Source organism: Polyodon spathula, unplaced genomic scaffold (assembly GCF_017654505.1).
Source record: "Polyodon spathula isolate WHYD16114869_AA unplaced genomic scaffold, ASM1765450v1 scaffolds_1438, whole genome shotgun sequence".
Taxonomy (NCBI): Eukaryota; Metazoa; Chordata; class Actinopteri; order Acipenseriformes; family Polyodontidae; genus Polyodon; species Polyodon spathula.
The window spans coordinates 114,372-128,346 of NW_024472918.1; the positions used below are offsets into that span (position 1 = coordinate 114,372).

At 41.0% G+C, this 13,975-nt stretch overlaps 1 protein-coding gene across 17 annotated transcripts in view; it reads left to right on the forward strand.

Moving 5' to 3' along the window:
* The window catches only part of rapgef1a (Rap guanine nucleotide exchange factor (GEF) 1a), a 63,681-nt gene that overhangs the window by 15,718 nt on the left and 33,988 nt on the right, over nt 1-13,975 (forward strand). The gene's annotated exons all lie outside the window — the stretch shown is intronic.

Consider the following 13,975-nt stretch of genomic DNA (forward strand, 5'->3'; position numbering starts at 1 on the left):
GCTGAGTTAGCATTACAGTATCTCCAAAATACCAGCAACAGCAGCTCCCTATGGGGATGTCTGCGTACGGAAATGGGCTTTCATGGGAAATTGAACTTCAGTGTAAAGGAGCCTTATCTGTAAAATTAAGGGGACGGGGGGCGGGGCTCATCATAGAGCAGATGGAGAGAGGAGGGATTTGAGAAATTGGGTAATTTTACAACTGCTTTTATGCCTTGAGGACTGGGAGAAAGAATTGTGTTTTAGAATGAAACAGAACATGGAAATTGTCTTTTTTTGGGAGGGAGGGGACTCTACAGTGATGAAGATGCACTTGGGTGATCAGGCAGAGTACCCTTTTATCTGTACACTGTAACTGTTCAATAATATCAAGAAAATATCTTAATTAGACTTCCTTACTGTGAGTAACCCAACTTCTCTTCAACCTCCACCGCAGAGAGGCTGCTCCCTGAGGCAGTGTTTGAATGTTCTACGGAAAACTGCTGTTGTTTCTTAAATGCCCCGAAGCTCTTGCTGGAACAATAGCAGGCAGATTGTCCCTGGTGTCTTAACTCTTTTCAGGGCCTTGTTGCCTTTTAGGACCATTTTTTTGTACATCGCAGCTCTGTTCATATTTGAAAGCAGCTGGATAGCAATTAGAGGATTGCACAGTCGGGAGGAACTTACACTGCATTCAGGGTTTCATTTTGAGAAAAAGTAATATTTTCCTGGAAATAGCCATTTATAGTCATCATGCCAAGTAAGGTATCAGACGCTAACTGCAGTCTCCTGCTTTGTGTTAGTTTACTGCCAAGACACAGTAGCTGCAGAGGTAGTTGCTGCAAGGATGGGATATTGATAGTCACACTTAGAGGGTTTGATATCCTGTAGTACTTCACTTGATTAATCACGCTTAAGTCTTCAAAATACATTCCAAGGTGTTCAGTAATGCAGTATTTAAACCTGTGACAACCTTTTGTCTACAACTGTGATCCAGTAGCTTTACAAATATTAGCTCTATTTCATAGACATACAGTACTGTACTTTTGTTGGATATCTGTGTGAAGTTTTTTTAAATGTATTTATTCTGAAAATGTTCGAATAAATTTACTATGCATGATGTCATTTAATTTCAGTTCAGTATCCGATTCATTCAATAGGGAAGCGATACTATACTTATGAATAGATTGCAAAAAAAAGGAAGTTTAACATGCCTAATTCGTGAGTTCACATTCACATCACTGGGTTTAAAACACTATTGTGAGTGTTCTCTTTTTTTTGCAATATAATGCTTAATCAATCCTGTACAGTCTTTGCGATTTTATAGACATCTTGATTTACCATTTCGTGACCCTGCTCAGCTGCAGAGACTCGAAACTGTGAGCATTCCTATACTCTGCTACTTGTTACAAGGGCGGTAGTTGACAGTGGAGCTATTGTGAGGAGTATGACTGTTTTGTTCACAAAAAGACATCAACCTTGTTCTACTGATCCCACCTCCTTTTGCTCTGCAATTTGTAATGGATATTGAAGTTATTGGAGATTGCTGCTGCACACTATAACAAAGAGGATCAGTTTCTATGTTATCTCTGTCTATCAAAAATCTCTAAATGTTTTTTCTAAACACATTGACCGAGTGGTTATCAAGCTGACGTTCAATGGAAAGATACCTTCTCTTGGGTTACTATGGCTGTTCTTTTATTTGCTTTTTGAGTCATTCATGGGGTGCACTGTGTCTCACATTAGGGTTTCTTTTTCAAAGCATGGAACTTCAGACAGCGCAGTGCAGGTCTTCATCAGGCTGGGGTGTTGGCAGATGATTAATGCCCAGAGGAGTGTTGTTTCCTTACAGTACCTGTGCCTTAAGGTGGGTCTACACTGGAAGTGAGCGACACAAGCAAATAATTTAAAAATGATTGGAATGTATGGATTTGTCTACACTGACTGCTGTTTTCCCGCCAGTCATGAGTGATTAGAGAGAAACAGACCAGTCAGAAGCAAAGTCAGTTCCCAACACTCCCACAAAACCACATCCAGGATCAGCTATTTCTAGGCACAGCCCCAACCCCAGTTCCAGGATAAGCCCCACCTGCAACAGCTTTAATGCAGTATGGACTGTTGGAGAGTGTGAACGAGAAGGGGAAATTATGTAAATGGTTGGTTTGTGGGTGCCAGGTGTGTATTTTGTTGTATTACTGCAAGCGTGATTGTTTGTTTTACCTCTTCTCCCTGTTGGCGGGACCTCTCCTGGGTGTGGGGCGACTTCGCTCTCTGCTGTGTGTTGATTTCGCTTGCTTGCTCTGCAGTCTGTGTGCTGTGAGAGTGGTGTTGCGAATAGGCCACCTCTGTCTTGTGTGGGAGAACTGCTAAAATACTCGCTTTTGATGTAGATACAAAATATACTTGCGTTGCTGTCTTCCAGTGTAGCTCCACGTTCACACAGCCAGATTGTTAACAAAGGAAGTACCCACTGATTCTTTGCAGTTGGTGAAATGGAAACATTCTTGGGTCTGCTTGTAAGTTGTGTCTGTTGGATTTTAGTAGAGGGAACAATTGCATCTTTGATCCTGTATCTGCATTGTAATCTTTCAAGCATGCACCGTCACTGTCTCTCTTTATACCTGTTCCACTTGACGCCAATGCCAGATTTTATATCTTTGTAGTCATCTCACACAGTGTCTGGTGATTGGAATTTCCCAGCTATACTATTCAGTTTAGGATTGCTGCGGTTTTGAAAAGAGACATTGTGAGCTGCCAGGATCGATGAGTAGTTTTAGAAAACAAACTGGATCAGGCTGTGTCTGGTGACACAGTTAACATCCAAAGGTGGGGCAATGGAGAAGTCAGGTAAGTTATTGAAATATATATAAATAAAGATGTCATTTTGAATAAGCTTGTAGTTTCCAAAGAAGCCCCCTTTCCGGTTCTGGAATTGTGGTTTGCTACAGGGCAATGCCTACTACATGAGGAGGCTGTAATACAAAAGAGAGACTGCGTGTAGGAGGAGGCTTGTAAATGCCTTGAAGTAATGTGGCCACAGAACAGGGTCGATAGCGTGGAAATCCAATATAATGTGTGCTTTATGGCTAGAATGACAGAGGTTCAGCCGTCGACTTGCAATTGGTTCCACCTTGGGTAAAACAGACCCTATTTGTCTTTTAATGAATGTGTGAAATGCCCCCCTGCAGTGCATTGAACTGAAAAGCCATTGTATTCATCAGATTTGGATTTTTGCCTGTACAGGTCTCAAACTTTTCACCACATGATGGCAAGCCAGGGTTCTACTGACCTTCCTGGGAGTCTTTAACCCAACAGGCTTCAATGGGTTGCAGCAAGACCTAGCCAGCTGCTACAGTGCATTGTCATCATGATCTCAGGGACACTGTTATAGGCGTGTAAAGATACACTAATCTCACTATACGATGTGTTTCGCAATATGCAGGTCCTGATACAGTATGCATCGCAATACATGTGATTGTTCTAATTAGCTACTTGTGTGATGCCTAGTAAGCGAAAATAGTCATTTAATGATGGACCATTTTGTTAAGACAAAAATGTAATGCGATAGGGAGTATATGCATTCTTGCTATAAAACACGCTTATTCTTCATTCAAGAACCACTTGGTGATTTACAATGAGCTATGTGCTTTTGTTCTTGTATAACGACATAAACGATACGTACTTCAAGTGCAATACAATATATCATGTTAGGGTTATATCAATATATATTGATTGTTGCACCTGCCCTATGTTATATGTAGTCCAACGCCATATGATGGACAGAAATCCAAATAAGGTCAGGATTTCCATTGATACTGATGCAATGTATAACCTAACCTTGCTGGATTGTTGTACATTCCATTACTTTGTGGGTAATAGTGTATGAGGTATAATACTTAAATATCCATAGGGAATAGGTGGGGTTATGCAGAGACTCCAAGCACTCATTAGCCATGCTTCCTGTTAACCATGAAAGTCTCATTTAAAAGCTGGACTTACTGTAAGAGAGTGCAGCAACAGCCACAAACCAGAACCTTGAATTGGAAGATGCATAACAACTGATAGAAAAACCAGTGAACATGCTCCAGCAAGGGATGGGTGGGGTTCTCATACAAGACATGCTGGCAGAATAGAAAAAACTAAAAGCATGAAAGGCTAGTTTTATTATACATGTCATAAGGGGTGTGACGCCTTGAGATTTAGAGGAGCCAGCAGGTTTGAAGTGCAGGCCTATATCCTCTTTACATGTTATACAGTCAGACCTGCTTTGACAAGGTCAAGTGGACCAATTTTAAAAGTGGCCCAAGGATCCAAAATTAGATGTAAAGTCTAATAAACTGCCCACAGTAAACATACAGTTGAATATCCTGACTCCTGCCTTCGTCGTTCTGACCACCCGGCTTCTAGTATGTGTCTCAGGTTAAATTTATTGTAAAGGATGGAGCAGTTTTTTTCTAGTAATGAAATAACAACCCAATAAGCAAAAAAACTAATCTATTTGTCTTTTTATCTTGACCTTTTAAAATGTCCCATGAGACAATAAAAAAGGGCTGGGATATGGTGCATCCAGAGCAGGGCAGGGTCATGCTTCCTGCTATAGTGCTGAAGGAACAGCCCAGTCCTCTGTAGTGTCAGAGGCCCCGAGCGGTGGGGGTCCCTGGTACAGTCATGAAGAAATGCTGAAAAGGGTGGAGTTCCCCAGGGATGTTTGCTGACGTAGTAACGCTTCCATTATGTCCTTGCCGCTCTACGAATTCTATTGTTTAAATGCATTACAGCTAGAAAGGGAGACCACGTGTTCTCCCTATTTCTAATGTTCATTGCATGAAGTGAGATGACAGAGTTAAATACGTTCTGGGATGTCCTTGAGAAACAACAGGTATTCCACCACATTTTGGTTATTTATTTTGAAGTAGAATTGGTCTTTTTTATTTCTCTAATGTAACGAACCCCAGACCTGAATTAACTGGGTGTTTTGTTGCTGGCGTGGGTTGCTTTTGAATCTTATTTGAAAGCTGTCTTGTGATTCCTTCCAACTGCATGTGAGTGGAAATGTGTAAGCTTTATGAAGCGCCAGTACAGATTTCTTTTGTTGCACTTTTATTTTTTTAATCAGTTTGATTAACTCAGCTCAGCTTTATCTCTTCCCAGTCATCTCAAAAGATTAAAATGAAAAGTAAGAGAAAGTTTGAAGTTCTAAAGCCAAAAAGCTGGCAAAAGGAACAACAAGCTTTCATTTGCCCATTTGTCTAAACAAGCGATTCACACTGATGATATTGCATGTTAATTAGAATTTTGAATATGTTTGTCTCTCAGTACTCCCTGAGGGGATTGTGTGGGAGGGGGGGAGATGTTTGTGATCTTATGTCTCTGGGGAAGTTTTCTTGTAAAGAGCACAGCGTTGGTTGCATGCTGTACTGTAAAAGGTTACATTTAACAATCAGCGAATGCTACAAAGAAAACTTTTAAGCATGTGTGGTAGATGTGTTTGATATATTGGATTGGATCTCTTGATAGTTTGGCTACGTGGTTTAATAGAAGTACATATTTTGTGATATGTAATAATAATAATAAAAAAACTGCTTAGTGTATATACCTCATGTTTACCTTGCTGTTTCTCTATACTGAGAATAAAATTTGTTTAAGGGGGGGGGGGAATGCAGTGGCCCTGGAGAAAATTTAACGGCACTTTTAAAAGGGCATAAATAGTAAAAAAAACAATATCACGATTTGTTTATGCCTTTTGGTGGATTGGGTTTATTTGGCTTCAATTAATAAACATTACAGAGACAGTTACATCATTTTTAAAGAGAAAAAAACAAAGATACTGAGCATTAGAAATGAGTTTGTTGGCATGACATCCGATCGTCATGCTGGCTACTCCCTAGCGCACGCGAAACCACCCCAAACCGGCTGCAGTCTTCTGAGAGCAGGGGTGACATCATCTGGTAACCATGGCAGCAGGTAAACAACCTGCCCAGCTGGGAGCCTGGAACACCAGGTTCTATTTAAGAATGTCAGATTGATGGCGATTCATTGAAGTGGAGTATCTGCAGGGTGGGAAATGAGAACCAGACCCACATGTTGCCTGTCTAAGGGTGTGCTTAGTCTCTCTGGGCTTCATTTTTCTTAACCAGACTAATGCTCCCAAATGAATTTCTACAGTAGCAGCGAAACCATACGTTTTGAACACTAGACACTGAAAATCTTATGCTTTTGATTTATACATGGTCAGGGTTAAATAAATAAATAGAATCCTTCCTGGTATTTTACTTCTTTAAAAAAAAATCCACTAGCATTGGTAAAAAGTCTTGTTTTACTCATCAGTGGTGGAATTTAGATCAAGCTCAGGGTTGCAGTAGTGGTACAGTCGATTATGGGGAGCTCACACTGAAACCAGCTCTGGTTCCTTCAGGGTCTGTGGACAGCAGAGTATTATTAGTAACATCAAACCATGGAAAGGCAGAGATCATGACTGGCAGTGCAGCTTCCTTGCAAGAGAACTCTCTTCATTTGATTCTCAGCAAGAGCGTAACTAATAGGAGTTTTACTGTAAATGCAGTGTGTTATGACTCATGTGAAAGCCATATGCATTGTGGTTTATTAGCACTTCATATGCTGCACAGAGTTAAACACAATCTAATCCGATTCTGCATCTCTCATTTCTGGGTTAATGTTTTGAAGTCCTTTCCGGATGTCTCGTTTTGGAACCTGCTTGCTTTCAATGTCAAGCCCTGCTGATACAAAGTTGGTGCGGTTGCCAATACAAGAAATCGTGACGGATTGATCGTGTATCCGATCTATGTATCAGGTATTAACAGAATATAATAAAGTTAACTCCGCAGTATGTTACTGCAGTACTGAGCCACTTGCCATGTAGTTGCTTGTTGAGCAGTAGATAAAGGAGGAGCGTTGTGTTTTCTGCTGTTCAGAACTCTTGTTTAATTCCACTGTTATTCTAATTCCAGTTTGGGAACTTGTAGTGTGCATTCATCTGTTTTTGTTATGGCTTTAAGCTTCTAGGGCACAGACTTGGTGGCACTTGGTCAGCCGACTCGCTTCTGCTACAGCTGCCTGCAGACAGTGTGTTGAGCACCTGACGAATGGCACGGGGACAGTAGCTTTATGTTTTGCACTTGCGTAGCTGCATTGTCTCGTGGAATAAAGCAACAGTGTTTCCTACAGCATCTCAAAGGAGGTCTGTGTAAATAGTCATTATGGAACACCTGCCTTCCACTGCTGCCTTCCTGCCCCACTGACACAGTGTCTGAGTCAGACTGCGCTACTGCAGCTGAGTGTGAACCAGTTTCCTCATCCCGGCATCCTCAAGCAGCTTCTCATCCTTGACCGAGCAGCTGCAACTTGTCCCTCATCCTGTGGGAAAAATTGCCAGGTTCAGCATTTAGCAGGTGTAGCATCCAGCAGACTTGGGTTCAGTTACAATTACAGCCCAATTGTTTGCTGAAATTTCTATTACAATGCTATTTTAAGTTTACAATTGTTCTGCAGTAATTTATAATTACAATTACACTAAAAAGTTACATAAATGACAACGCACATTCGCATGTTCACGCTCCTGTATTCTAAATAACCATGCAATGCTGGCAGGTACAAATACAGAAACCATATTCTAGAACTTTTTTTCCCCCAAACAAATGGGGTCCCGGGAAGTGGTTGAAAATTCGAGAATGATCGAATGACAAATATGAACTGTAATGGATCAATTAAATGGTAGAATTATTACAATTCTGCAGGTGTGCCGAGGCTCGACTACAGTTACATTGTTATTGTACTTAATTGAATTGTGCAATTACATGTGTAACTGACCCCAGGCGTGGTGTACAGTATCCAGTCTGCTGCACTGGAGTTCAATGCTTTATCCCATTGAGGACTGAAATCCATTGAAAGAAGATTCTGCTAACTCCCTGGCAGTGCTGGGACGAATAATGAAATACTCCGTTACTCAGTTTGTTTAAATATGAACACAAATTATAAACTCCTATTCATTCCAACACTTATGTATTGGTAAACCCACTTAACAGCCAGGATAATTAACCTCCTGTACCAGCTAGACCATTTTAGTTTTGGTTTAATTAGCTTTAGTTTATAAATGTTGCCCTGAATTGCTGGAAAGCACCGCCCCTCCTCTATTAAAACACTGCAATAAAAAAGCGCTTCATTAATTAGGCCTTATTTAATCCTCCGACTAGCTCTGTAACCATGCAAGTCAAACTGATATTGAGATTGAGGTGGACGCTCCCATTTCAGAGGCACCAGGGCAGCTCATAATGTACTGTATCTGGCACTGTGGCCCCTCCCTGGTGCGGTGCGGTTCGGTTTGCGCCTGGCTGTGTGACTCCTGACAGAAACGTGCTTGCCTGATTGAATCCCCGCGGTCTGCCTGCAGGCTCCAGCACGTTCAGCCTGTCAGCAGTGTTGAGATCATCACCTCCCTTTGTGAGTGGAATTAACATCCCCGCTGCTGTAGAGCTGCTGGCTGTGTGTGTGTGCAGAGAGGTGCATCAGCCTGTAGAATGAACTCACTTCGCTTCCTGAAGTCGAATGAAATCTGCTGAATAGTGTTACGTCAACATGTTGAAATGCATGCCGCTGCACAGTTTTCCATATACTTAACTGACAAAAAATGTGTTTTTGCCGTATTGTTCAGCAGAATTCAAACTTTAAGTAAATGTAGGCCAAACAAAGAGCCTCAGATTTTAGTGATTTTGTAGAAGACATTTTATCAAAAAAAGTGTCTACCTTACTACCTTAGCACTGTCTTTATATCACAGAACTGTGTGTTAAATCCCAGTTTCATTGCTGTAGTGTTTAAACTGGCCCAAGAAAGGTATTGCCAGGTAAAGTTATTTGTTGGAAATGACTGCGTATATCAGTAGAAGCCTTCATGGCGTACTTGTAAATTTGAATTTATCAAATTGTTAAGGGTGTTAATCTTGACTTTCTTTGTAAACTTCAGCCTTTGGGATATGGGATGTGATTTGCGGATTTGCATGAGTGATTGGAGTGCAAGTGAACGGCCAAGCTTGATCGTTACGAGTCCGTTGAGAATGCAGAGGTGTTCTGGACACAGGAGATGTCAGCACAGTAAATGTGGGCGTGAGATGGAAATCTTAGCAATTCAGCAACGCATGGTGTGTCAGCAGGAGGGTCAGGTGCTGTTGTAACAAAAAGAATGGTCATTATCTGGCTGTGTTTTAATGAAAGTGCAACAAAACACACTTTCATTTAAACTGTGTTGCTTTATATTGTTTAGCTACTTACTGTTGTAGATATTCAATGGGTAGGGTGCATTCTAATGCATAGTTTGGTATCTTAGGTTCTATTTACCTGAAAGAAACCTGAGGTGTCTAGTATATTTAGCAGAGTGCTGATGTAAATACTGAGCAGAGGCACTTGGAAAACTACAAACTAACATCGTCACAGTTTAGCTGTAAGCCGCAGGCAATATATTTCAATGGGAACCGACTTCATTAAACATCTTTCCTCAATATTGACAGAGGAAGTGTGCGGTGTAGTAAACTGAAAACCCATCAAAACCCCAGATGTTCACTCAGTCAATGGATGTGCAGTTTGAAAAGCCACTGCAGCCGTGAGGAATGTTCACAATGAATCCTACATTTCATCATACCTGTGCTAATTTCACTGTCATCCCCAGCATAAGTGCCGTGCATTGCAGGGAATCTGGCACACAGTGGTGAGAATTGCATGCCGTGGTCGTGCTGAACCTTCATTGAGACACAGTAGACTCTTTGCTAATAGTATCTGTGTAGCAGAGATGGAAGGCTGTCAATCTGTAGACTAGAAAGTCACGTTGGGTCTGAATAGCAAAGGTAGAGAGAGTGTCCTACCACTGTGTGCCATAGGGGGCAATGGTTTCAATCATCATCATCGAAAGATGCCAACCAGAACATCCTCTTCCCTTTGATATGCTGTTGCTATAGTGTCTGGCAAGTTTCACTTGGCTTTTAGCTGTAGCTAGACTAATTCTAACCCTCTACAGACGTCAGAACAACCTCCAGGTTGTAATGCAATAGTTTTCAGCCTAGAAAATCATAACTGGTAATACTGGGAACGTTGTTAATGCTGCTGCTGGCTGCACCCTTGCACAAGAGGATGCTGATGAACCCAGCTCTCATGGACAGTGATGTTCCACCCCTTTACGTCAGTGACTTGGAAAAGCCTTGAAACCAGCTGCAAAGTGATACCAGAGGTGTACAACTCCGCTCCTCGAGGATAATTCCACATCAGGTTTTAGAGGTTACCAGTGAAATATTCAACAGTAGTAAGACCTGAATAGAGGGTTAATTGGTTCTGATAATAAGTGTTTCAAATATCTGTGCTGTGCTCCACTAATCTAGGCCATCCTAGCATCTTTGCTAACACATTCTCTGCATGCGGGACATTTTCCATGTTCACAGCACCTACTCCTTTTCTCTGTCTCATGTGGTTGATGATTCATCAACCACAAGATCGAATGCCTAGAAATAGGATCCATTGGAACGGGAATGACCATATATAAAGATTTGTGAAGTGGGCTGCCTTTGTTTTCTCTTGTGTCCTCTGAGAAGTTATCTCGTTCTGATAGGCCCTTGTTACAGAATACAGCAACACATTGGGTCCTTTTGCTTTATACTGTAACGAAACACGAGAGAAATATAAACATTGCAACGGTATAAAAACCAGCAAGACTCTCTCAAAATTCTAAAATAGACCCTTTTTTTTTTTTTTTTGTTCTAGTAAAAAAAAAAAAAACTAATAAAAACAACACACAACGCAATGAAGACGTTACTTTGCACACTGGTACCTTGAACTGTTCTATTACGGTAGGTCAGAGTATTCTCAACAAATTGTTCACGGTACACAGACGTCAGCCAAAGTGTGATTTGTACAGAACATCTTTACAGATTATTACAAATCCAAGATATTTCTTAGAAGTACACTGGAAAGCGTCACAAGTACGCACGCACGCCTCACTGTTTTAACCTTTATTGACAGATCCTGTGGTTTTTTTAAAGGGGTTTTTTGTGTTAAGAGCACCACGCCACAGAGAAAAACCACCCTCAGTTACCACAGCACTGAACAACTGAGAAAAACCTACATACCTGTTCAGTTTTTACAGCTGTGCAGCACAGTCTTTTAAGTGTTGAAAATCAATGAAATGTACAAGTGAAATGTTATTGAGCGTGTCATTGAGTATTCTGTGCCAGCAGTCTTTTCATATTATATTGCTTCACTGTGCTTCCACTGCAGGAGGGTTATTGACACTGGAGTGAAACTTCAGTTCCGTCCCATCAAAAATGTTCCTGTCCCGTCCCATCCCGTGAAAACATTTTCAGTTTAATTTTTCCTATCCCACAGGAATTTTTCCCATCCTGTACTGTTCTGTACATATAATTTTTTTTTCATTCCCGTCTTGTCAAAAAATGTCCTGTCTGATCCCTTCCCGCGATATTTAAGAAAAAAATAATGTCTGTGACATACCTTTCAGGCAGGATATTTTTTGCGTTACCCTTTTTTCTTGTTTTTCATACTCATCCTGTTCCCAGTTGAATTTTATAAAGTATCATTCACTGCTGCCATATTACCTATTACAAGAATAACAAGAACCACACAAACCTACTTCAACCGCGTTTCACTTTAACTTGAACTCCTAATAAGTTTATTTAATCCAATTATTTGCCGAGGTTGACGTATTTTAGTTTAGGTCGTTTACACTTTTTTTTTTTTTTTTTTTAAAGCAATGGTCTTGATTGGTTCGATTTTACAGCATCTCGTATTGATTGGTTTAATGTTACAGCAGCTAAAGTTCTTGTAGCTCGTCTGACAAACTAAAGTTTGGTACTGCTCTTCCCGTTCCCGTGAGATTTAAAGCTCTTTATTCCCAGTCCCACCCGTTCCTGCCAGTTTCATTTCTGTTTCCATCCATTCCTGCAAACACAAAGAGAAATGTATTCCCGTATGGCGGGGGTCTTTTCCTAATGGCACTCTCTAATCGGTAGGCCAGTCTGTTGCTTCACTGGGTTGTTCAGAATTCAGTAGCTGCTGTAGCTCAAGCAGTAGTTCAGGTGGACACTTCTGCTGGTGACTCAACCCCCTGACAGCGCTAAGGAGTTGTGGAATTTCTTGGGATAAGTGATGATGTGTGAAAATGGAGCTCAAGGGTAGTGCTGTATGATGTTCATGTGGTTTTCTGTTCTCGATCATTGCAAATACAATAAACATGACTGTCAGCAATTTGTGAAACTCAAATGTGTTCAGTACTACATCAAGCTTAAATGTAGTATTAGTATAGTACAACATTTTTAACCTAAAATGTCCAGTGTTTATTAACATCCTGCATTGATTTGGCAATTTGTTCATAATTATTTTATAATATCAAATTGTACTTTAACTACTTTTGACATATTTGCCTTTGATCTTCAAAGGCTGACCGCACACCACTGGCAAAGTGTGCTGGTGTCTCGGCAAAATACCACTGACAGCTGTTCACCGGTTAGACAACGTCGGTCAGGCTGGACACTCGGCATTTATTTTTTTGTTGGTGCTCGGGCGTTTTCGCAATGCCTGAATAACAATAAATTTGAAACAGCTTTGCAGTGAAAGTAAAAAAAAGAATTAAACTTAATAGATGGCCGGCCTTGGTCAAGCCGCTGTGTAGCAGAAGTACATTTTAGAAGCCTTTTTAATGTTAATGGATATTGGGTGATGCATTTCTTTTTAAGATCATTTTAAACAGGGAACTGTCCTGTTTTGCGGTTTCCCTTCTAGTTCTCAAGAATCTCACTAGCTAGCAGGATCCAAACCACAGTTCTAGCAGCTATTCACTGTGTTTTGGTTTCACTGCTTGAGTGCTTGAGAACGGGGCTGTTCTTTGTTTGCAGGGACTTCGATGCGGTCGTAATCTGCAGTGTTTGTACTCAGATCTGAAGTGTCGTGGCCTGTCTCTGATTACTGTGAAGGCTGAGTTGCAGCAGGCTTGCTGGTGCACTTTGGATTAATGAGAAAAGCATTGCATACCCACAGTAGCATCTCTGTCTTGAATACACAGTGGCCTGCGCGCACACACAGACACACGTACTCTCTCGCAGTAGTGGAATCTAAATGGGATCTTCAGGTTAGGGGGACACTTTCCATAATTGATGTTCAGCCTTGTCGTTTATTGATTTAGTGATAATTAATCAGAGATGTTCTGGTAACAGGGTAAAAAGAAGCTAGTGCCAGTGTAAGCATATACTGTAGTACCAGGCCTGTGACTAATACGGAAGCCTTAACCCTTTCTTGGTTGTTTTTATAGTCTATATCTACCCATACATAGAGACTTGTTGCGCTGCCCTCAGTTGAATGCAAAAAATGCATATTGAATTTAGAGAGATTACATTGCGTTGTATGTCTTACAGAGATTGCCTCGGGCTGTTGAACCCTCTATTCAATATATCCATATTGTCCATTTTATCCTTAATTATGTGGTTCTTAATGTTTTAATATGATTGCACCTTAGATTGCATTGGAAACACAAAACTATTCTCCCCACTTTCAAAGCAGTTCTGCAGCTTTGAGGGAAACGACTTTCTGAGTTTGTGATGATTTTGCCAAACCTCTGGCATGATAGCTACTGAAAGCTTTTCATATAAGCATCAATAGCTGTTACAGTGGGCCGTAGCCGAGTCTGCTATCCTCAGCAGTTTTTGTTTAATGGAGAGAGAGAGAGAGAGAGAGAGAGAGAGAGAGAGAGAGAGAGAGAGAGAGAGAGAGAGAGGAGTTGAGACAAATGGCTTTAGGGGAAAAAAGTGTGTGTCAGATTTCTGGGATCTGGAGGGAATACAAATCCGAAACAGTGCTTCCCTTGAGGACTACACACTTGTTCAGGTTCTCTGCTTAAATAAGCTTATGATACTAGCACTGAAAACAAATGGGGGAAAAAAAACAGAGAACAGAGGCTGCTGTTTTCAAGGTATATAGTAGGGCCACTGTTGAT